Genomic DNA, 23344 nt, shown 5'->3' with positions numbered 1-23344 from the left:
TGTTATCTAGAGATTGGGATAGGTTTAATAAATACCCTAACCGTAACGCGTACCCAAAACCTAACCCATACCCTAAACCTAACACGTACCCTAATTAGAAGCCGTACCCGAAACCTAGCCGTAACCCTAAAAATACCCCTAAACCTATCCCTAAGCCATACCCTACGCCATACCCTAACCCGTACCCTAAGCCGTACTCTAACCCTAACACTAACCCTAAGCTACCCTTGAATGCTTCTGCCTCCAGTAGATTTCCTAAGCACTAGTGTTTTAAGGAACAGGTTTAAAAGAGTATCCTAATGTAATTTCTTTATACTGTGTGTGTTCCTTATCTTATCCTAGTGTCTAAAATCTACTCCATGGCTGGACCCCAAATAATATTTTTTTACGTGCTAAGTGGTATCTAGAGAGTGGGATAGGTTTAATAAATACCCTAAGCCTAACACGTAACCTAACCCTAACCCATAACCTAATCCTAACCCGTACCCTAAAATGATACCTAAACCTAAAACTACCCTTAACCCTAACCCTAACCCATACCCTATGCGGTACCTTAACCCGTAACCTAACCCGTACCCTAAGCAGTACCCTAAGAGTGGAATAGGTTTAATAAATACCCTAACCCTAACGCGTATCCTAAACGTAACGCACACCCTAAACCTAACACGTACCCTAATCCTAACCTGTACCCTAAACCGAGCCCTAACCCTAAAACGAACCCTAACACTAACACTAAGCCATACCCAATGCCGTACCCTGTGCTGTACCCTAACGCGTACCCTACGCCATACCCTAACCTTAACCCTAACCCTAACCCTAACCCTAACCTACCCTTGACTGCTTCTGCCTCCAATAGTTTTTCTAAGCACTAGTGTTTTAAGGACCAGTTTAAAAAGCGAAACCTAATGTAATTTTTTATAATGTGTGTGTTCCTTATCTTATCCTACTGTCTAAAATGTTCTCCATGGCTGGACCCAAAATAATATTCTATAAGTGCTAAGTGGTATCTAGAGATTGGGATAGGTTTAATAAATACCGTAACCCTAACACGTACCCTAACCCTAACACATACCCCGACCCTAACACGTGCCCAAATACTAACCCGTACCCTAAACCGAGACCTAACCCTAAAACTAACCCTAAGCCTAACCCATACCATACGCCGTACCCTAACCCGTACCCTAACCCGTACCCTAACCCGTACCCTAAGCCGTACCCTAACCCTAACCCTAACCCTAACCCTAAGCTACCCTTGAATGCTTCTGCCTCCAGTAGATTTCCTAAGCACTAGTGTTTTAAGGAACAGGTTAAAAAGAGTATCCTAATGTAATTTCTTTATAATGTGTGTGTTCCTTATCTTATCCTAGTGTCTAAAATCTACTCCATGGCTGGACCCCAAATAATATTTCTTTACGTGCTAAGTGGTATCTAGAGAGTGGGATAGGTTTAATAAATACCCTAAGCCTAACACGTAACCTAACCCTAACCCATAACCTAATCCTAACCCGTACCCTAAAACGATACCTAAACCTAAAACTACCCTTAACCCTAACCCTAACCCATACCCTACGCCGTACCTTAACCCGTAACCTAACCCGTACCCTAAGCCGTACCCTAAGAGTGGGATAGGTTTAATAAATACCCTAACCCTAACGCGTAGCCTAAACCTAACCCATACCCTAAACCTAACACGTACCCTAATCGTAACCTGTACCCTAAACCGAGCCCTAACCCTAAAACTAACCCTAACACTAACCCTAACCCATACCCTACACCGTACCCTAACACGTACACTAACCCGTACCCTAAGCCGTACCCTAAACCTACTCCGAACCCTAACCCTAACCCTAAGCCATACCCTACGCCTTACTCTAAACGGTGAACTAAGCCGTACCCTAATCCTAACCCTAACCCTAACCCTAAGCTATCCTTGACTGCTTCTACCTCCAGTAGATTTACTAAGCACTAGTGTTTTAAGGAACAGGTAAAAAGGAAAATCCTATTGTGATTCCTTTATAATGTGTGTGTTCCTTATCTTATCCTAGTGTCTAAAATCTTCTCCATGGCTAGACCCCAAATAATATTCCTTTACGTGCTAAGTGGTAATTAGAGAGTGGGATAGCTTTAATAAATATCCTAACCCTAACACGTACCCTTATCCTAAACCGTAACCCTAAACCGATCAATAAGCCTAAAACTAACCCTAGCCCCAAGCCATACCGTACGCCATACCCTAACCCGTACCCTAACCCATACCCTAAGCCGTACCCTAAACCTAACCCTGACCCTAACACTAACCCTAAGCTACCCTTGAATGCTTCTGTCTCCAATAGATTTCCTAAGGACTAGTGTTTTAAGGAACAGGTTAAAAAGAGAATCCTATTGTGACTCCTTTATCCTGTGTGTTTTCCTTATCTTATCCTAGTGTCTAAAATCTTCTCCATGGCTAGACCACAAATAATATTCCTTTACGTGCTAAGTGGTAATTAGAGAGTGGGATAGCTTTAATAAATACCCTAACCCTAAAGCGTACCCTAACCCTAACCCATACCCTAACCCTAACATGTACCCTAATCCTAACCTGTACCCTAAACCGAGCCCTAACCCTAAAACTAACCCTAACACTAACCCTAAACCATACGCTATGCTGTAACCTAACCCGTACCCTAACCCGTACCCTAAGGGGTACCCTAAACCTACTCCAAACCCTAACCCTAACCCTAAGCCATACCCTACGCCGTACCCTAACCCGTGAATTAAGCCGTAACCTAAACCTAACCCTAACCCTAACCTAATCCTAACCTGTACCCTAAACCGAGCCCTAACCCTAAAACGACCCCAAACCCTAACCCTAACCCATACCCTAAGCCGTACCCTAAACTGTACCCTAACTCGTACCCTAACCCTAACCTGTACCCTACCCCTAACACTAAGCTCCCCTTGACTGCTTCTGCCTACAATAGATTTTCTAAGTCACTAGTGTTTTAAGTAACAGATTAAAAAGAGAATCCTAATGTGATTTCTTTATAATTAGTATGTTCCTTATCTTATCCTAGTGTCTAAAACCTTCTCCATGGCTGGACCCCGAATAATATTCCTTTACGTGCTAAGTGGTATCTAGAGAGTGGGATGGGTTTAATAAATACCCTAACCCTAAGGCGTACCCTAACCCAAACCCATACCCTAACCCTAACACGTACCTAATCCTAGCCAGTACCCTAAACCGAGCCCTAACACTAAAACTAACCCTAACACTAACCTTAACCCATACCCTAGGCCGTACCCTAACCCGTACACTAACCCGTACCCTAAGCCGTACCCTAAACCTAATCCGAACTCTAACCCTAACCCTAAGCCACACCCTATGCCGTACCCTAAACCGTACCCTAAGCTGTACCCTAACCCTAAGCAATACCCTAACTTTAACACGTACCCTAATCCTAACCCGTACCCTAACCATTTCCCTAACCCGAACCCAAACCCGTACCCTAACCCTAACCCATACTCTATGCCGTACCCTCACCGTACCGTAACCCATACCATAAGCCGTACTCTAACCCTAACCCTAACCCTAGCCCTAGCCCTAACCCTAAAACTAACCCTAACCCTAACCCACACCCTACGCTATACCTCACCCGTACCCTAACCTGTACCCTAAACTTAACCCTAACCCTAACCCATACTCTATGCCGTACCCTCAACCGTTCCCTAACCCATACCCTACGCCGTACCCTAAACCTAACTCTAACCCTAACACTAACACTAACCCATACCCTACGCCGTAGCCTCACCTGTACCCTAACCCGTACCCTAAACATAACCCTAAGCGTAACCCTAACACTAAGCTACCCTTGACTGCTTCTGCCTCCAATAGATTTCCTAAGCCCTAGTGTTTTAAGGAACAGGTTAAAAAGAGAATCTTAATGTGATTTCTTTATTATGTGTGTGTTCCTTATCTTATCCTAGTGTCTAAAATCTTCTCCATGGCTGGACCCCAAATAATATTCCTTTACGTGCTAAGTGGTATCTAGAGACTGGGATAGGTTTAATAAATACCCTAACCCTAACGCGTACCCTAACCCTAACCCATACCCTAACCCTAACACGTAACCTAATCCTAACCTGTACCATAACCTTAGCCCTAACCGTAAAACTAAACCTAAACCTAACCCCAACCCATACCCTACGCCGTACCCTAACCCGTACCCTAACCCGTACCCTAAGCAATCCCCTAAAACTAAACCTAACCCTAATCCTGATCCTAAGCTACCCTTGACTGCTTCTGCCTCCAATAGATTTCTTAGCATTAGTGTTTTAAGGAACAGGTTAAAAAGAGAATCCTAATGAGACTTCATTATAATGTGTGTGTTCCTTATCTTATCCTAGTGTCTAAAACTTCTCCATGGTTGGACCACAAATAATATTCCTTTACATGCTAAGTGGTATCTAAAGAGAGGGATAGGATTAATAAATACCCTAACCCTAATGCGTACCCTTACCCTAACACATACACTAAAACTAACACGTACACTAATCCTAACCCGTACCGTAAAATCAGGCCTAACCCCAAAACTAACCCTAACATAACCCTAACCCATACCCTACACCATAGTCTAAGCCGTACCCTAACCCGTACCCTAAGCCGTACCCTAACCCTAACCCTAACCCTAACCCTAAGCTACCCTTGACTGCTTCTGCCTCCAATAGATTTCCTAAGCACTTGTGTTTTAAGGAACAGTTAAAAAGTGAATCCTAAAGTGATTTCTTTATAATGTGTATGATCCTTATCTTATCCTACTGTCTAAAATCTTGTCTATGGCTAGACTCCAAATAATATTCCTTTACGTGCTCAGTGGTATCTACACAGTGGGATAGGTTTAATAAATATGCTAACCCTGACGCGTACCCTAACCCTAAACCTAACACGTAACCTAATCCTACCCCGCACCCTAAACCGAGCCTTAACCCTAAAACTAAACCTAACCCTAACCCATAACCTACGCCGTACACTAACCCGTACCCTAACCCGAACCCTAAGCCGTACCTTAACCCTAACCCTAACCCAAACCCTAAACCTAAGCTACCCTTGACTGCTTCTGCTTCCAATAGATTTCCTAAGCACTAGTGTTTTAAGGAACAGGTTAAGAAGAGAATCCTAATGTGATTTCTTTATTATGTGTGTGTTACTTATCTTATCCTAGTGTCTAAAATCTGCTCAATGTCGGGACCCCAAATAATATTCCTTTACGTGCTAAGTGATATTTAGAGAGTGGGATAGGTTTAATAAATACCCTAATCCTAAAGTGTACCCTAACCCTAACCCATACCCTAACCCTACCACGTACCCTAATCCTAGCCCGTACCCTAAACCGAGCCCTAACACTACAACTAAACCTAACCCTAACCCTAAACCATACCGTACAACGTACCCTAACCCGTACCCTAACCCGTACTCTAAGCCATACCCTAACCCTAACCCTAACCTAACCCTCATCCTAAGCTACCCTTGACTGCTTCTGCCACCAATAGATTTCCTAAGCACTAGTGTTTTAAGGAACAGGTTAAAAAGAGAATCCTACTGTGATTTCTTTATAATGTGTGAGTTCCTTATCTTATCCTAGTGTCTAAAATCTTCTCCATGACTGGACCCCAAATAATATTCCTTTACGTGCTAAGTGGTATCTAGAAAGTGGGATAGGTTTAATAAATAACCTAACCCTAACGCGTACCCTAACCCTAACCCATACCCTAACCCTAACACGTACGCTAATCCTAACCCGTACCCTAAACCGAGCCCTAACCCTAAAACTAACCCTAACCCTAAACCTAACTCATACCCTACACCGTACCCTAACCCGTACCCTAAGCCGTACACTAACCCTAACCCTAACCCTAACCCTAAGCTACCCTTGACTGCTTCTGCCTCCAATAGATTTCCTAAGCACTAGTGTTTTAAGGAGCAGGTTAAAAAGAGAATCCTAATGTGATTTCTTTATAATGTGTGTGTTCCTTAGCTTATCCTAGTGTCTATATTCTTCTCCATGGCTGGACCCCAAATAATATTCCTTTACGTGCTAAGTGGTATCCAGATAGTGGGATAGGATTAATAAGTACCCTAACCCTAAGGCATACCTTAACCCTAACCCATACACTAACCCTAACACGTACCCTATTCCTAACCCGTACCCTAAACCGAGCCCTAACCCTAAAACTAACCCTAACCCTAACCCTAACCCCAAAGCATACCCTATGCCGTACCCTAACCCATACCCTAACTCGTACCCAAACCTGTACCCTAAGCCGTACCCTAACCCTAATCCTAACCCTAACCCTAACCCTAACCCTAAGCTACCCTTGACTGCTTCTGCCTCCAGTAGATTTCGTAAGCACTAGTGTTTTAAGGAACAGGTTTAAAATAAATCCGAATGTGATTTCTTTATAATGTGTGTGTTCCTTATCTTATCCTAGTGTCTAAAATCTTCTCCATGGCTGGACCCCAAATAATATTCCTTTACGTGCTAAGTGGTATCTAGAGAGTGGGTTGGTTTAATAAATACCCTACCCCTAACGCGTACCCTAACCCTAACCCATACCCTAACCCTAACACGTACGCTAATCCTAACCCGTACCCTAAACCGAGTCCTAACCCTAAAACTAACCCTAACCCTAACCCTAAACCATACCCTACGCCGTTTCCTAACCCGTAACCTAAGCCGTACCCTAACCTGTACCCTAAACCGAATCCTAACCCTAACCCTAACCCTAAGCTACCCTTGACTGCTTCTGCCTCCAATATATTTCCTAAGCACTAGTGTTTTAAGGAACAGGTTAAAAGGAGAATCCTAATGTGATTTCTGTATAATGTGTGTGTTCCTTATCTTATCCTAGTGTCTAAAATCTTCTCCATGGCTGGACCCCAAATAATATTCCTTTACGTGCTAAGTGGTATCTAGAGAGTGGGATAGGTTTAATAAATAACCTAACCCTAACGCGTACCGTAACCCTAACCCATACCCTAACCCTAACACGTATCCTAATCCTAACCCGTACCCTAAACCGAGACCTAACTCTAAAATTAACCCCAACACTAAACCTAAGCCATAACCTACGCGAAACCATAACCTGTACCATAACTCGTACCCTAACCCGTACCCTAAGCCGTACCCTAACCCTAACCCTAAGCGTAACCCTAACCCTAAGCTACCCTTGACTGCTTCTGCCTCCAACAGATTTCCAAAGGACTAGTGTTTTAAGGAACAGATTAAAAAGAGAATCCTAATGTGATTTCTTTATAATGTGTGTGTTCCTTATCTTATCCTAGTGTCTAAAATCTTCTCCATGGCTGGACCCCAAATAATATTCCTTTACGTGCTAAGTGGTAATTAGAGAGTGGGATGAGTTTAATAAATACCCTAACCCTAAGGCGTACCCTAACCCAAACCCATACCCTAACCCTAACACGTACACTAATCCTAGCCTGTACCCTAAACCGAACCCTAACCCTAAAACTAACCCTAACACTAACCTTAACCCATACCCTACGCCGTACCCTAACCCGTACACTAACCCGTACCCTAAGCCGTACCCTAAACCTAATCCGAACTCTAACCCTAACCCTAAGCCAAACCCTATGCCGTACCCTAACCCGTACCCTAAGCTGTACCCTAACCCTAACCCATACCCTAACTCTAACACGTACCCTAATCCTAACCCGTACCCTAACCCTTTCCCTAACCCTAACCCAAACCCTAACCCTAACCCTAACCCATACTCTATGCCGTACCCTCACCCGTACCGTAACCCATACCGTAAGCCGTACTCTAACCCTAACCCTAACCCTAACCCTAGCCCTAACTCTAAAACTAACCCTAACCCTAACCCACACCCTACGCTGTACCTCACCCGTACCCTAACCCGTAACCTAAGCCGTCCCCTAAAACTAAACGTAACCCTAATCCTGACCCTAAGCTACCCTTGACTGCTTCTGCCTCCAATAGATTTCCTAGCATTAGTGTTTTAAGGAACAGGTTAAAAAGAGAATCCTAATGAGATTTCATTATAATGTGTGTGTTCCTTATCTTATCCTAGTGTCTAAAACTTCTCCATGGTTGGACCACAAATAATATTCCTTTATGTGCTATAATGGTATCTAGAGAGAGGGATAGGATTAATAAATACCCTAACCCTAACGCGTACCCTTACCCTAACACATACACTGAACCTAACACGTACCCTAATCCTAACCCGTACCGTAAAATCAGGCCTAACCCAAAAACTAACCCTAACATAACCCTAACCCATACCCTACGCCATAGTCTAAGCCGTACCCTAAACCGTACCCTAAGCCGTACCCTAACCCTAACCCTAACCCTAACCCTAAGTTACCCTTGACTGCTTCTGCCTCCAATAGATTTCCTAAGCACTAGTGTTTTAAGGAACAGTTAAAAAGTGAATCCTAATGTGATTTCCTTATAATGTGTATGTTGCTTATCTTATCCTAGTTTCTAAAATCTTGTCTATGGCTAGACTCCAAATAATATTCCTTTACGTGCTCAGTGGTACCTAGAGAGTGGGATAGGTTTAATAAATACGCTAACCCTGACGCGTACCCTAACCCTAACCCTAACACGTACCCTAATCCTACCCCGCACCCTAAACCGAGCCTTAACCCTAAAACTAAACCTAACCCTAACCCATACCCTACGCCGTACACTAACCCGTACCCTAACCCGAACCCCAAGCCGTACCTTAACCCTAACCCTAACCCAAACCCTAAACCTAAGCTACCCTTGACTGCTTCTGCTTCCAATAGATTTCCTAAGCACTAGTGTTTTAAGGAACAGGTTAAGAAGAGAATCCTAATGTGATTTCTTTATTATGTGTGTGTTACTTATCTTATCCTAGTGTCTAAAAGCTGCTCAATGTTGGGACCCCAAATAATATTCCTTTACGTGCTAAGTGGTATTTAGAGAGTGGGATAGGTTTAATAAATACCCTAATCCTAACGTGTACCCTAACCCTAACCCATACCCTAACCCTACCACGTACCCTAATCCTAGCCCGTACCCTAAACCGAGCCCTAACACTACAACTAAACCTAACCCTAACCCTAAACCATACCGTACAACGTACCCTAACCCGTACCCTAACCCGTACTCTAAGCCATACCCTAACCCTAACCTAACCCTCATCCTAAGCTACCCTTGACTGCTTCTGCCACCAATAGATTTCCTAAGCACTAGTGTTTTAAGGAACAGGTTAAAAAGATTATCCTAATGTGATTTCTTTATAATGTGTGAGTTCCTTATCTTATCCTAGTGTCTAAAATCTTCTCCATGACTGGACCCCAAATAATATTCCTTTACGTGCTAAGTGGTATCTAGAGAGTGGGATAGGTTTAAAAAATAACCTAACCCTAACGCGTACCGTAACCCTAACCCATACCCTAACCCTAACACGTACCCTAATCCTAGCCCGTATTCTAAACCGAGCTCTAACCCTAAATCTAACCCTAACCCTAACCCATACCTTACGCCGTACACTAACCCATACCCTAACCCGAACCCTAAGCCATACTCTAACCCTAATCCTAACCCTAACACTAACAATAGCTACCCTTGACTGCTTCTGCCTCCAATAGATTTCCTAAGCACTAGTATTTTAAGAAACAGGTTAAGAAGAGAATCGTAATGTGAATTCTTTATAATGTGTGTGTTCCTTATCTTATCCTAGTGTCTAAAATCGTCTCCATGGCTGGACCCCAAATAATATGCCTTTACGTGCTAAGTGGTATCTAGAGACTGGGATAGGTTTAATAAATACCCTAACCCTAACGCGCACCCTAACCCTAACCCATACCCTAACCCTAACACGTACCCTAAACCGAGCCCTAACCCTAAAACTAACCCTAACCCTAACCCTAACCCCAACGCATACCCTACGCCGTACCCTAACCCGTACCCTAACCCGTACCCTAACCTGTACCCTAAACCGTACCCTAAAACTAATCCTAACCCTAACCCTAACCCTAACCCTAAGCTACCCTAGACTGCTTCTGCCTCCAGTAGATTTCCTAAGCAGTAGTGTTTTAAGGAACAGGTTAAAAAGAAAATCCGAATGTGATTTCTTTATAATGTGTGTGTTCCTTATCTTATCCTAGTGTCTAAAATCTTCTTCATGGCTGGACCCTAAATAATATTCCTTTACGTGCTAAGTGGTATCTAGAGAGTGGGATAGGTTTAATAAATACCCTAACCCTAACGCATAGCCTAACCCTAACCCATACACTAACCCTAACACGTACCCTAATCCTAACCTGTACCCTAAACCGAGCCCTAACCCTAAAACTAACCCTAACACTAACCCTAATCCATACCCTACGCCGTACCCTAACCCGAACACTAACCCGTACCCTAAGCCGTACCCTAAGGGGTACCCTAAACCTACTCCGAACCCTAACCCTAACCCTAAGCCATACCCTACGCCGTACCCTAACCCGTGAATTAAGCCGTAACCTAAACCTAACCCTAACTCTAACCTAATCCTAACCTGTACCCTAAACCGAGCCCTAACCCTAAAACTAACCATAACCCTAACCCACACCCTACGCTGTACCTCACCCGTACCCTAACCCGTACCCTATCCTTAACCCTAACCCTAACCCTAACCCATACCCTACGCCGTACCCTCACCCGTTCCCTAACCCGTACCCTACGCCGTACCCTAAACCTAACTCTAACCCTAACACTAACACTAACCCATACCCTACGCCGTACCATCACCTGTACCCTAACCCTAACCCTAAGCCGTACCCTAACCCTAACCCTAAGCGTAATCCTAACCCTAAGCTACCCTTGACTGCTTCTGCCTCCAATAGATTTCCTAAGCACTTGTGTTTTAAGGAACAGGTTAAAAAGAGAATCTTAATGTGATTTCTTTATTATGTGTGTGTTCCTTATCTTATCCTAGTGTCTAAAATCTTCTCCATGGCTGGATCCCAAATAATATTCCTTTACGTGCTAAGTGGTATCTAGAGATTGGGATAGGTTTAATAAATACCCTAACCCGAACGCGTACCCTAACCCTAACCCATACCCTAACACTAACACGTACCCTAATCCTAACCCGTACCCTAAACCGAGCCCTAACCCTAAAACTAACCCTAACCCTAACCCTAACTCATACCCTACGCCGTACCCTAACCCGTACCATAAGCCGTACCCTAACCCTAACCCTAACCCTAAGCTACCCTTGACTGCTTCTGCCTCCAATAGATTTCCTAAGCACTAGTGTTTTAAGGAACAGTTAAAAAGTAAATCCTAATGTGATTTCTTTATAATGTGTATGTTCCTTATCTTATCCTAGTGTCTAAAATCTTCTCTATGGCTAGACTCCAAATAATATTCCTTTACGTGCTCAGTGGTATATAGAGAGTGGGATAGGTTTAATAAATACGCTAACCCTGACGCGTACCCTAACCCTAACCCATACCCTAACCCTAACACGGACCCTAATCCTACCCCGCACCCTAAACTGAGCCTTAACCCTAAAACTAAACCTAACCCTAACCCATACCCTACGCCATACACTAACCCGTACCCTAACCCGAACGCTAAGCCGTACCTTAACCCTAACCCTAACCCTAACCCTAAACCTAAGCTACCCTTGACTGCTTCTGCCTCCAATAGATTTCCTAAGCACTAGTGTTTTAAGGAACAGGTTAAGAAGAGAATCCTAATGTGATTTCTTTATAATGTGTGTGTTCCTTATCTTATCCTAGTGTCTAAAATCGTCTCCATGGCTGGACCCCAAATAATATGCCTTTATGTGCTAAGTGGTATCTAGAGACTGGGATAGGTTTAATAAATACCCTAACCCTAACGCGCACCCTAACCCTAACCCATACCCTAACCCTAACACATACGCTAAACCGAGCCCTAACCCTAAAACTAACCCTAACCCTAACCCTAACCCCAACGCATACCCTACGCCGCACCCTAACCCGTACCCTAACCTGTACCCTAAGCCGTAGCCTAAAACTAATCCTAACCCTAAACCTAACCCTAACCCTAAGCTACCCTTGACTGATTCTGCCTCCAATAGATTTACTAAGCACTAGTGTTTTAAGGAACAGGTTCAAAAGAGTATCCTAATTTGATTTCTTTATAATGAGTGTGTTCCTTATCTTATCCTAGTGTCTAAAATCTTCTCCATGGCTGGACCCCAAATAATATTCCTTTACGTGCTAAGTGGTATCTAGAGAGTGGGATAGGTTTAATAAATACCCTAACCCTAATGCGTAGCCTAAACCTAACCCATACCCTGACCCTAACACGTACCCAAAACCTAACACGTACCCTAAACCGAGCCCTAACCCTAAAACTAACCCCAACCCTAAACCATACCCTACGCCGTACCCTAACCGTACCCTAACCCGTACCCTAAGCCGTACCCTAAACCTAATCCTAACCCTAACCCTAACCCTAAGATACCCTTGACTGCTTCTGCCTCTAATTCATTTCCTAAGCACTAGTGTTTTAAGGAACAGGTTAAAAAGTTAATCCTAATGTGATTTGTTTATAATGTGTCTGTTCCTTATCTTATCCTAGTGTCTAAAATCTTCTCTATGGCTGAACACCAGATAATAATCCTTTACGTGCTAAGTGGTATCTAGAGATTGGGATAGGTTTAATAAATACCCTACCCCTAACGCGTACCCAATCCCTAACCCATACCCTAAACCTAACACGTACCCTAATTAGAAACCGTACCCGAAATCGAGCCGTAACCTTAAAACCACCCCTAACCCTATCCCTAAGCCATACCCTACGCCATACCCTAACCCGTACCCTAATACGTACCCTAACACTAACCCTAACACTAACCCTAAGCTACACTTGACTGCTTCTGCCTGCAGTAGATTTCCTAAGCACTAGTGTTTTAAGGAACAGGTTAAAAAGAGAATCCTAATGTAATTTCTTTTTAATGTGTGTGTTCCTTTTCTTATCCTAGTGTCTAAAATCTTCTCCATGGCTGTACCCCAAAAAATATTCCTTTCCGTCCTAAGTGGTATCAAGAGAGTGGGATAGGTTTAATAAATACCCTAACCATAACACGTACCCTAACCCTAACCCATACCCTAACCCTAACAAGTACATAATCCTAACCCGTACCCTAAACCGATACCTAAACCTAAAACTAACCCTAAACCCAAGCCATACCCTACACCGTACCCTAACCCGTACACTAACCCGTACCCTAACCCGTACACTAATCCTAACCCTAACCTTAAGCCTAACCCTAAGCTACCCTTGACTGCTTCTGCCTCCAATAGATTTCCTAAGCAGTAGAGTTTTAAGGAACAGGTTAAAAAGAGAATCCTAATGTGATTTGTTTTTAATGTGTGTGTTCCTTATCTTATCCTACTGTCAAAATCTTCTCCATGGCTGGACTCCAAATAATGTTCCTTAAGTGCTAAGTGGTATGTAGAGATTGGGATAGGTTGAATAAATACCCTAACCCTAACGCGTACCCTAACCCTAACCCATACACTAACCCTAACACGTACCCTAATCCTAACCCGTACCCTAAACCGAGCCCTAAACCTAAAACTACCCCTAACCCTAACCCTAACCCATACCCTACCCCATAACTTAACCCGTAACGTAACACGTACCCTAAGCCGTACCCTAACCCTAACCCTAAACCTAACCCTAACCCTAAGCTACCCTTGACTGCTTCTGCCTCCAATAGATTTCCTAAGCACTAGTGTTTTAAGGAACAGGTTAAAAAGAGAATCCTAATGTGATTTCTTTATAATGTGTGTGTACCTTATCTTATACTAGTGTCTAAAATCTTCTCCATGGCTGGACCCCCAATAATATTCCTTTACGTGCTAAGTGGTATCTAGAGAGTGGGATAGGTTTAATAAATACCCTAACCCTAACGCGTAGCCTAACCCTAACCCATACCCTAACCCTAACACGTACCCTAATCCTAGCCTGTACCCTAAACCGAGCCCTAACCCTAAAACAAACCCTAACACTAACCCTAAGCCATACCCAATGCCGTACCCTGTGCCGTACCCTAACTCGTACCCTAAGCCGTACCCTAACCCTAACCCTAACCCTAACCCTAACCCTAAGCTACCCTTGACTGCTTCTGCCTCCAATAGATTTCCTAAGCACTTGTGTTTTAAGGAACAGTTAAAAAGTGAATCCTAATGTGATTTCTTTATAATGTGTATGTTCCTTATCTTATCCTAGTGTCTAAAATCTTGTCTATGGCTAGACTCCAAATAATATTCCTTTACGTGCTCAGTGGTATCTAGAGAGTGGGATAGGTTTAATAAATACGCTAACCCTGACGCGTACCCTAACCCTAACCCATACCCTAACCCTACCACGTACCCTAATCCTAGCCCGTACCCTAAACCGAGCCCTAACACTACAATTAAACCTAACCCTAACCCTAAACCATACCGTACAACATACCCTAACCCGTACCCTAACCCGTATTCTAAGCCATACCCTAACCCTAACCCTAACCTAACCCTCATCCTAAGCTACACTTGACTGCTTCTGCCACCAATAGATTTCCTAAGCACTAGTGTTTTAAGGAACAGGTTAAAAAGAGTATCCTAATGTGATTTCTTTATAATGTGTGAGTTCCTTATCTTATCCTAGTGTCTAAAATCTTCTCCATGACTGGACCACAAATAATATTCCTTTACATGCTAAGTGGTATCTAGAGAGTGGGATAGGTTTAATAAATAACCTAACCGTAACGCGTACCCTAACCCTAACCCATACCCTAACCCTAACACGTACGCTAATCCAAACCCGTACCCTAAACCGAGCCCTAACCCTAAAACTAACCCTAACCCTAACCCTAACTCGTACCCTAACCCGTACCCTAAGCCGTACCCTAACCCTAACCCTAACCCTAACCCTAACCCTAACCCTAAGCTACCCTTGACTGCTTCTGCCTCCAATAGATTTCTTAGCATTAGTGTTTTCAGGAACAGTTAAAAGAGAATCCTAATGTGATTTCTTTATAATGTGTATGTTCCTTATCTTATCCTAGTGTCTAAAATCTTCTCTATGGCTGGACTCCAAATAATATTCCTTTACGTGCTATGTGGTATCTAGAGAGTGGGATAGGTTTAATAAATACGCTAACCCTGACGCGTACCCTAACCCTAACCCATACCCTAACCCTAACACGGACCCTAATACTACCCCGCACCCTAAACCGAGCCTTAACCCTAAAACTAAACCTAACCCTAACCCATACCCTACGCCGTACACTAACCCGTACCTTAACCCGAACCCTAAGCCGTACCTTAACCCTAACCCTAACCCTAACCCTAAACCTAAGCTACCCTTGACTGCTTCTGCTTCCAATAGATTTCCTAAGCACTAGTGTTTTAAGGAACAGGTTAAGAAGAGAATCCTAATGTGATTTCTTTATTATGTGTGTGTTACTTATCTTACCCTAGTCTCTAAAATCTGCTCAATGTCGGAACCCCAAATAATATTCCTTTACGTGCTAAGTGGTATTTAGAGAGTGGGATAGGTTTAATAAATACCCTAACCTTAACGTGTACCCTAACCCTAACCCATACCCTAACCCTACCACGTACCCTAATCCTAGCCCGTACCCTAAACCGAGCCCTAACTCTACAACTAACCCTAACCCTAACCCTAACCCATACCGTACACCGTACCCTAACCCGTACCCTAACCCGTACTCTAAGCCGTCCCCTAAAACTAAAACTAACCCTAATCCTGACCCTAAGCTACCCTTGACTGCTTCTGCCTCCAATAAATTGCTTAGCATTAGTGTTTTAAGGAACAGGTTAAAAAGAGAATCCTAATGAGATTTCATTATAATATGTGTGTTCCTTATCTTATCCTATTGTCTAAAACTTCTCCATGGTTGGACCACAAAAAATATTCCTTTACGTGCTAAATGGTATCTAGAGAGAGGGATAGGATTAATAAATACCCTAACCCTAACCCGTACCCTAACCTTAACCCATACCCGAACCCTAACACGTACCGTAATCCTAACCTGTACCCTAAACTGAGCCCTAAACGTAAAACTAACCCTAACCGTAAACCTAACCCATACCCTACACCGTACCCTAACCCATAACCAAACCCATACTCTAAACCATACCCTAAGCCGTACCCTAACCCTAACCCTAACCCTAACCCTAACCCTAACCCTAAGCTACCCTTGACTGCTTCTGCCTCCAATAGATTTCCTAAGCACTAGTGTTTTAAGGAACAGGTTAAAAAGAGATTCCTAATGTGATTTCTTTATAATGTGTGTGTTCCTTAGCTTATCCTAGTGTCTATAATCTTCTCCATGGCTGGACCCCAAATAATATTCCTTTACGTGCTAAGTGGTATCCAGATAGTGGGATAGGATTAATAAGTACCCTAACCCTAAGGCATACACTAACCCTAAACCATACACTAACCCTAACACGTACCCCAATCCTAACCCGTACCCTAAACCGAGCCCTAACCCTAGAACTAACCCTAACCCTAACCCTAACCCCAACGCATACCCTACGCAGTACCCTAACCTGTACCCTAACCCGTACCCTAACATGTACCCTAATCCTAACCTGTACCCTAAACCGAGCCCTAACCCTAAAACTAACCCTAACACTAACCCTAACCCATACCCTACGCCGTACCCTAAACCGTACACTAACCCGTACCCTGTGCCGTACCCTAAACCTAATCCGAACTCTAACCCTAACCCTAAGCCACACCCTATGCCGTACCCTAACCCGTACACTAACCCGTAACCTAAGCCGTACCCTAAACCTAATCTGAACTCTAACCCTAACCCTAAGCCACAACCTATGCCGTACCCTAACCCGTACCCTAAGCTGTACCCTAACCATAACCCATACCCTAACTCTAACACATACCCTAATCCTAACCCGTACCCTATCCCTTTCCCTAACCCTAACCCAAACCCTAACCCTAACCCTAACCCATACTCTATGCCGTACCCTCACCCGTACCCTAACCCATACCCTAACCCGGACTCTAACCCTAACCCTAGCAATAACCCTAGCCCTAAGCCTAAAACTAACCCTAACCCTAACCCACACCCTACGCTGTACCTCACCCATACCCTAACCAGTACCCTAACCTTAACCCTAACCCTAACCCTAACCCTAACCTACCCTTGACTGCTTCTGCCTCCAATAGTTTTCCTAAGCACTAGTGTTTTAAGGAACAGTTTAGAAAGCGAAACCTAATGTAATTTTTTATAATGTGTGTGTTCCTTATCTTATCCTACTGTCTAAAATGTTCTCCATGGCTGGACCCAAAATAATATTGTATAAGTGCTAAGTGGTATCTAGAGATTGGGATAGGTTTAATAAATACCGTAACCCTAACGCGTACCCTAACCCTAACACATACCCCGACCCTAACACGTACCCAAATCCTAACCCGTACCCTAAACCGAGCCCTAACCCTAAAACTAACCCTAAGCCTAACCCATACCATACGCCGTACCCTAACCCGTACCCTAACCCGTACCCTAACCCGTACCCTAAGCCGTACCCTAACCCTAACCCTAACCCTAACCCTAACCCTAACCCTAAGCTACCCTTGACTGCTTCTGCCTCCAATTGATTTCCTAAGCAATAGTGTTTTAAGGAACAGGTTAAAAAGCGAATCCTAAGGTGATTTGTTTATAATGTGTGTGTTCCGTATCTTATCCTACTGTCTAAAATCTTCTCTATGTCTGGACACCAGATAATAATCCTTTGCGTGCTAAGTGTTATCTAGAGATTGGGATAGGTTTAATAAATACCCTAACCGTAACGCGTACCCAAAACCTAACCCATACCCTAAACCTAACACGTACCTAATTAGAAGCCGTACCCGAAACCTAACCGTAACCCTAAAACTACCCCTAACCCTATCCCTAAGCCATACCCTACGCCATACCCTAACCCGTACCCTAAGCCGTACTCTAACCCTAACACTAACCCTAAGCTACCCTTGAATGCTTCTGCCTCCAGTAGATTTCCTAAGCACTAGTGTTTTAAGGAACAGGTTAAAAAGAGTATCCTAATGTAATTTCTTTATAATGTGTGTGTTCCTTATCTTATCCTAGTGTCTAAAATCTTCTCCATGGCTGGACCCCAAATAATAATCCTTTACGTGCTAAGTGGTATCTAGAGATTGGGATAGGCTAAATAAATACCCTTACGCTAACGAGTACCCAAACACTAACCCATACCCCAACACTAACACGTTCCCTAATCCTAACCCGTACCCTAAACTGAGCCCTAACCCTAAAACTAACCCTAACGCTAACCCTAAGCCATACCCTACGCCGTACCCTAACCCGTACCCTAAGCCGTATCCTAACCCTAACCCTAAGCTACCCTTGACTGCTTCTGCCTCCAGTAGATTTTGTAAGCACTAGTTTTATACGGAACAGGTTAAAAAGAAAATCCTATTGTGATTCCTTTATAATGTGTGTGTTCCTTATCTTATCCTAGTGTCTAAAATCTTCTCCATGGCTAGACCCCAAATAATATTCCTTTACGTGCTAAGTGGTAATTAGAGAGTGGGATAGCTTTAATAAATACCCTAACCCTAACACGTACCCTTATACTAAACCGTAACCCTAAACCGATCCCTAAGCCTAAAACTAACCCTAGCCCCAAGCCATACCCTACGCCATACCCTAAACCGTCCCCTAACCCATACCCTAAGCCGTACCCTAAACCTAACCCTGACCCTAACACTAACCCTAAGCTACCCTTGAATGCTTCTGTCTCCAATAGATTTCCTAAGGACTAGTGTTTTAAGGAACAGGTTAAAAAGAGAATCCTATTGTGACTCCTTTATACTGTGTGTGTTCCTTATCTTATCCTAGTGTCTAAAATCTTCTCCATGGCTAGACCACAAATAATATTCCTTTACGTGCTAAGTGGTAATTAGAGAGTGGGATAGCTTTAATAAATACCCTAACCCTAAAGCGTACCCTAACCCTAACCCATACCCTAACCCTAACATGTACCCTAATCCTAACCCGTACCCTAAACCGAGCCCTAACCCTAAAACTAACCCTAACACTAACCCTAAACCATACGCTATGCTGTAACCTAACCCGTACCCTAACCCGTACCCTAAGGGGTACCCTAAACCTACTCCGAACCCTAACCCTAACCCTAAGCCATACCCTACGCCGTACCCTAACCCGTGAATTAAGCCGTAACCTAAACCTAACCCTAACCCTAACCGAATCCTAAACTGTACCCTAAACCGAGCCCTAACCCTAAAACTACCCCAAACCCTAACCCTAACCCATACCCTAAGCCGTACCCTAAACCGTACCCTAACTCGTACCCTAACCCTAACCTGTACCCTACCCCTAACACTAAGCTCCCCTTGACTGCTTCTGCCTACAATAGATTTTCTAAGTCACTAGTGTTTTAAGTAACAGATTAAAAAGAGAATCCTAATGTGATTTCTTTATAATTAGTGTGTTCCTTATCTTATCCTAGTGTCTAAAACCTTCTCCATGGCTGGACCCCAAATAATATTCCTTTACGTGCTAAGTGGTATCTAGAGAGTGGGATAGGTTTAATAAATAACCTAACCCTAACGCGTACCGTAACCCTAACCCATACTCTAACCCTAACACGTATCCTAATCCTAACCCATACCCTAAACTGAGACCTAACTCTAAAATTAACCCCAACACTAAACCTAAGCCATAACCTACGCGATACCATAACCTGTACCGTAACTCGTACCCTAACCCGTACCCTAAGCCGTACCCTAACCCTAACCCTAAACGTAACCCTAACCCTAAGCTACCCTTGACTGCTTCTGCCTCCAACAGATTTCCGAAGCAGTAGTGTTTTAAGGAACAGATTAAAAAGAGAATCCTAATGTGATTTCTTTATAATGTGTGTGTTCCTTATCTTATCCTAGTGTCTAAAATCTTCTCCATGGCTGGACCCCAAATAATATTCCTTTACGTGCTAAGTGGTAATTAGAGAGTGGGATGGGTTTAATAAATACCCTAATCCTAAGGCGTACCCTAACCCAAACCCATACCCTAACCCTAACACGTACCCTAATCCTAGCCAGTACCCTAAACCGAGCCCTAACCCTAAAACTAACCCTAACACTAACCTTAACCCATACCCTACGCCGTACCCTAACCCGTACACTAACCCGTACCCTAAGCCGTACCCTAAACCTAATCCGAACTCTAACCCTAACCCTAAGCCACACCCTATGCCGTACCCTAACCCGTACCCTAAGCTGTACCCTAACCCTAACCAATACCCTAATTCTAACACGTACCCTAATCCTAACCCGTACCCTAACCATTTCCCTAACCCTAACCCAAACCCTTACCCTAACCGTAACCCATACTCTATGCCGTACCCTCACCGTACCGTAACCCATACCATAAGCTGTACTCTAACCCTAACCCTAACGCTAGCCCTAGCCCTAACCCTAAAACTAACCCTAACCCTAACCCACACCCTACGCTGTACCTCACCCGTACCCTAACCTGTACCCTAAACTTAACCCTAACCCTAACCCATACTCTATGCCATACCCTCACCCGTTCCCTAACCCATACCCTACGCCGTACCCTAAACCTAACTCTAACCCTAACACTAACACTAACCCATACCCTACGCCGTAGCCTCACCTGTACCCTAACCCGTACCTTAAACCAAACCCTAAGCGTAACCCTAACCCTAAGCTACCCTTGACTGCTTCTGCCTCCAATAGATTTCCTAAGCCCTAGTGTTTTAAGGAACAGGTTAAAAAGAGAATCTTAATGTGATTTCTTTATTATGTGGGTTTTCCTTATCTTATCCTAGTGTCTAAAATCTTCTCCATGGCTGGATCCCAAATAATATTCCTTTACGTGCTAAGTGGTATCTAGAGACTGGGATAGGTTTAATAAATACCCTAACCCTAACGCATACCCTAACGCTAACCCATACCCTAACCCTAACACGTAACCTAATCCTAACCTGTACCATAACCTTAGACCTAACCGTAAAACTAAACCTAAACCTAACCCCGACCCATACCCTACGCCGTACCCTAACCCGTACCCTAACCCGTACCCTAAGCCGTCCCCTAAAACTAAACCTAACCCTAATCCTGACCCAAAGCTACCCTTGACTGCTTCTGCCTCCAATAGATTTCTTAGCATTAGTGTTTTAAGGAACAGGTTAAAAAGAGAATCCTAATGAGACTTCATTATAATGTGTGTGTTCCTTATCTTATCCTAGTGTCTAAAACTTCTCCATGGTTGGACCACAAATAATATTCCTTTACGTGCTAAGTGGTATCTAGAGAGAGGGATAGGATTAATAAATACCCTAACCCTAACGCGTACCCTTACCCTAACACATACACTAAACCTAACACGTACACTAATGCTAACCCGTACCGTAAAATCAGGCCTAACCCCAAAACTAACCGTAACATAACCCTAACCCATACCCTACGCCATAGTCTAAGCCGTACCCTAACCCGTACCCTAAGCCGTACCCTAACCCTAACCCTAACCCTAACCCTAAGCTACCCTTGACTGCTTCTGCCTCCAATAGATTTCCTAAGCACTAGTGTTTTAAGGAGCAGGTTAAAAAGAGAATCCTAATGTGATTTCTTTATAATGTGTGTGTTCCTTATCTTATCCTAGTGTCTAAAATCGTCTCCATGGCTGGACCCCAAATAATATGCCTTTACGTGCTAAGTGGTATCTAGAGACTGGGATAGGTTTAATAAATACCCTAACCCTAACGCGTACCCTAACCCTAACCCATACCCTAACCCTAACACGTAACCTAACTCTAACCTGTACCATAACCTTAGCCCTAACCGTAAAACTAAATGTAAACCTAAACCCAACCCATACCCTACGCCGTACTCTATCCCGTAACCTAACCCGTACCGTAAGCCGTCCCCTAAAACTAAACCTAACCCTAATCCTGACCCTAAGCTACCCTTGACTGCTTCTGCCTCCAATAGATTTCTTAGCATTAGTGTTTTCAGGAACAGTTAAAAAGAGAATCCTAATGTGATTTCTTTATAATGTGTATGTTCCTTATCTTATCCTAGTGTCTAAAATCTTCTCTATGGCTGGACTCCAAATAATATTCCTTTACGTGCTATGTGGTATCTAGAGAGTGGGATAGGTTTAATAAATACACTAACCCTGACGCGTACCCTAACCCTAACCCATACCCTAACCCTAACACGGACCCTAATCCTACCCCGCACCCTAAACCGAGCCTTAACCCTAAAACTAAACCTAACCCTAACCCATACCCTACGCCGTACACTAACCCGTACCCTAACCCGAACCCTAAGCCGTACCTTAACCCTAACCCTAACCCTAACCCTAACCCTAAGCTACCCTTGACTGCTTCTGCTTCCAATAGATTTCCTAAGCACTAGTGTTTTAAGGAACAGGTTAAGAAGAGAATCCTAATGTGATTTCTTTATTATGTGTGTGTTACTTATCTTACCCTAGTGTCTAAAATCTGCTCAATGTCGGGACCCCAAATAATATTCCTTTACGTGCTAAGTGGTATTTAGAGAGTGGGATAGGTTTAATAAATACCCTAACCTTAACGTGTACCCTAACCCTAACCCATACCCTAACCCTACCACGTACCCTAATCCTAGCCCGTACCCTAAACCGAGCCCTAACACTACAACTAACCCTAACCCTAACCCTAACCCATACCGTACATCGTACCTTAACCCGTCCCCTAACCCGTACTCTAAGCCGTCCCCTAAAACTAAAACTAACCCTAATCCTGACCCTAAGCTACCCTTGACTGCTTCTGCCTCCAATAAATTGCTTAGCATTAGTGTTTTAAGGAACAGGTTAAAAAGAGAATCCTAATGAGATTTCATTATAATGTGTGTGTTCCTTATCTTATCCTAGTGTCTAAAACTTCTCCATTGTTGGACCACAAATAATATTCCTTTACGTGCTAAATGGTATCTAGAGAGACGGATAGGATTAATAAATACCCTAACCCTAACCCGTACCCTAACCTTAACCCATACCCGAACCCTAACACGTACCGTAATCCTAACCTGTACCCTAAACTGAGCCCTAAACGTAAAACTAACCCTAACCGTAAACCTAACCCATACCCTACACCATACCCTAAACCATAACCTAACCCATACCCTAACCCATACCCTAAGCCGTACCCTAACCCTAACCCTAACCCTAACCCTAACCCTAACCCTAAACCTAACCCTAACCCTAACCCTAACCCTAAGCTACCCTT

The sequence above is a fragment of the Eubalaena glacialis genome, chromosome 1 (genome assembly GCF_028564815.1).
Source record: "Eubalaena glacialis isolate mEubGla1 chromosome 1, mEubGla1.1.hap2.+ XY, whole genome shotgun sequence".
NCBI classification, from domain to species: Eukaryota; Metazoa; Chordata; class Mammalia; order Artiodactyla; family Balaenidae; genus Eubalaena; species Eubalaena glacialis.
This window is presented reverse-complemented; position numbering follows the sequence as displayed.